Here is a 3,260-nt window from a genome sequence, read left to right as displayed (position 1 = left end):
AGAATTACAAGTTCTATAGACTTCCACTAGAAGATTCACATCAGTTCTTGGTTGAATTCTTGCAAGTCTGTGACACTGTTAAGACCAATGGAGTGAATCTTGAAGTCTACAAATTTATGCTCTTTCCCTTTGCTGTAAGAGACAGAGCTAAGATATGGTTGGATTCTCAACCTAAAGAGAACATGAACTCTTGGGAGAAGCTGGTCAATGCTTTTCTAGCTAAATTCTTTCCCCCTCAAAAGATGAGCAAAATCAGAGTAGAAGTTTAAACCTTCAGACAAAGAGAAGGTGAATCCCTCTATGAAGCTTGGGAAAGATACAAGCAAATGATCAGGAGGTGTCCTCCTAACATGCTCTCAGAATGGTCTATCATCGGAGTTTTCTATGATGGCCTATCTGAGATGTCCAAAATATCATTGGACAGCTCTACAAGTGGATCACTCTACTTGAAAAAAATGCCTGCAGAAGCAAGAGAACTCATTGAGGTGGTTGCAAACAACCAATTTATGTACACCTCTGAGAGAAACCTTGTGAACAATGGGGTCCCTCAAAAGAAAGGAGTTTTTGAAGTTGATACTCTTAATGCCATATTGGCATAGAATAAGATCTTGACCCAGCAGGTCAATATGATCTCTCAGCATTTGACTGGAATGCAAGCTGCAATTGGCAGCACCCAAGAAACTTCTTTAGAAGTAGAAGCTTCTAATCCTGATCAACCCACCATGGAGGAGGTGAGTTACATGGGAGAACCCTATGGAAACACCTACAATCTCTCATGGAGGAATCATCCTAATCCTTCATGGAAGGATTAACAAAAGCCTTAGCAAGGCTTCAATAATAATCAAGTTGGAAGAAACCAGAATAGGTTCAACAACAGACCACCATTCCCATCCTCTCAGGAACATATGGAGACCCCTAAGCAGAGCCTTTCTAACTTATTCACCCTGGTCTCCAGCCTCTCTAAGACCACTCATAGTTTCATAACTGAAACAAGGTCCTCCATAAAAAATTTGGAGGTGCACAGGTTGGTCAACTGAGCAAGAGGATCCCTGAGACTCCTCCTGACACTCTTCCTAGTAACACTAAAGTAAACCCAAGAGAAGAGTGAAAGGCCATCACCACTGAGGTTGAGGCCGAATCTGGAGAGACTGGAAAGGCATTGAACACTAGTGAGGAAGATCTCACTGGGCGTTCAATGCCCAAAATGGCAAGGGAACTGGCGTTTAACGCCAATAAGGGTACACAACATGGGCGTTCAATGCCCAAAAAACCATCAGTGCTGGCATTGAACGCTAATAAAGGTACCCCCTCTGAGTGCTCAATACCTACTCAAGAAATCCCTATCCAAGAACTAAAGGAAGGCAAGGCTCACATAGAGACCATAGAGGTTCCTTTGCATTCACTTCTACAATGTATGAGTTCTGATGAACACTCATCCTCTGATGAGGAAGAAGACATTAGGAAAAAGCAAGTTGCTTAGTACCTAGGAGCTCTCGTGAAGCTGAATGCCAAGCTATTTGGTATAAAGCCTTTGGAGGAAGAACTTGCATTGCTTTCCAAAGAACTCAATGGTTTTGTTCAGCAGAAGCTACCTCAGAAGCTTCTAGATCCTGGATGCTTCCTGATTCCTTGCACCATAGGCACCAACCTTTGAGAAGGCTCTGTGTGACCTAGGGTCAAGTATAAACCTCATGCCACTCTCTGTAATGGAGAAGTTGGGAATCTTTGAGGTACAAGCTGCAAATGTCTCACTAAAAATGGCAGACAAGTCAATGAAGAAGCCATATGGCTTAGTAGAGGATGTCTTGGTAAAAGTTGATGACCACTACATCCCTGCAAACTTCATAGTCTTGGATATTGGAGAGGATGAGGATGAATCTATCATCCTTGGAAGACCTTTCCTAGCCACTGCCAATGCTATCATTGATGTAGCTAAGGGAGAACTAATTCTACAACTAGGGGAGGATCACATCTTGTTTAAGATGCCTCACCCCAACTCTCACTCTGAGAAAAAAGAGATAACTGTACAACACCTAGTGTTCCAACCATCTCTTTCAGTGCAGAGCTTTACTAAGCCCCCAAACATCAATTCTATGTTGGGTGTTGGGCAGCCATTAACAAGCATTGAGAACAAAGGTACTAGGAAGAAATTACCCAAAGGCTGGAGGGACAAGAAAGTCTCCACTGAAGGCCTCTCACCTGGCATGAGATTTGTCTTCACCAAAAAACTAGTCATACCACATACAGCGAGTCGTATCCTATCTCTAGAGCATGTAGAGGTCATTCATGAGAAGACAGAAAGAAGGTTCACTGTAAGGGGCAAAATTCTGAGCCCATACTCACGTCCGTAAGGAGCTAACCGCCAAGCTAATGACGTTAAAGAAGTGCTTGTTGGGAGGCAACCCAACCCTAATTAATTATTTTTATTTCTTTTAATTTCTTAATTTTCTTTAAGTTATTTCCTTAGGTTTATGATTATGTGCATCATTCTGAACAGAGATAGAAATGTTCAGCAGTCAAAACAGAACACTCTGGATGGAGTGTTGCTAGCGTTGAACGCCAGCTAGGGAGCAGACCCTAGGCGTTCAAACGCCAGTGCAGAGGATAGGGAATCTAAATTTTCGAGCCTCTCAGGACCAGTAGGTCCCAGAGAAGCTCTACCTACCCCACCTTCTTCTACTCTATTCTTCCCCATTATTCATATTTGCTCGAGGATGAGCAAAACTCTTAAGTTTGGTGTTGCAAAATCTTTGCTTTATGACTCCTACCACTCTTAAGTATGGCACCAATGATTGGTGAAGCCTCAAGGATGTATTTTCCTCTCCAAAATTTTTTGGGATCAATTGCATAATTCTCTTGGAGAACTAAGCACTAACATGGAGCAATTGAGGATGGATCATCAAGAGCACTCCACCACCCTCAACGAAATTAGAGTAGATCAAAGGGCTATGAGGGAAGAATAATAGGGACAAAAGAGTGACATTGAAGAGATCAAGAACTACATTGGATCTTCAAGGAGGAGTGATAAACCACTATTTTATGGTTTATCTTGTGCTAATTTGAGTGGTTTTTATCAACTCTTTTCTCACTTATTGGTGTGGGAAATTGTGATTCACACTTTTCACATCTTCGCACAACTAACCAGCAAGTGCACTGGGTCGTCCAAGTAATAAACCTTACGTGAGTAAGGGTCGATCCCACGGAGATTGTTAGCTTGAAGTAAGCTATGGTCATCCTTGTAAATCTCAGTCAGGCGGATT

General features: G+C 42.3%; 1 non-coding gene across 1 annotated transcript; it reads right to left on the bottom strand.

The window, feature by feature from the left end:
- Nucleotides 1-248: 248 nt before the first annotated feature.
- Nucleotides 249-357, bottom strand: LOC148553365 (small nucleolar RNA R71). The gene has a single exon (XR_015892980.1). It is a non-coding gene; the product is annotated as a small nucleolar RNA R71 (small nucleolar RNA).
- Nucleotides 358-3,260: the final 2,903 nt, after the last annotated feature.

This window comes from Arachis ipaensis, chromosome B7 (assembly GCF_059453495.1).
Source record: "Arachis ipaensis isolate K30076 ecotype BB chromosome B7, ASM5945349v1, whole genome shotgun sequence".
Classification (NCBI taxonomy): domain Eukaryota; kingdom Viridiplantae; phylum Streptophyta; class Magnoliopsida; order Fabales; family Fabaceae; genus Arachis; species Arachis ipaensis.
This window is presented reverse-complemented; position numbering and strand designations above follow the sequence as displayed.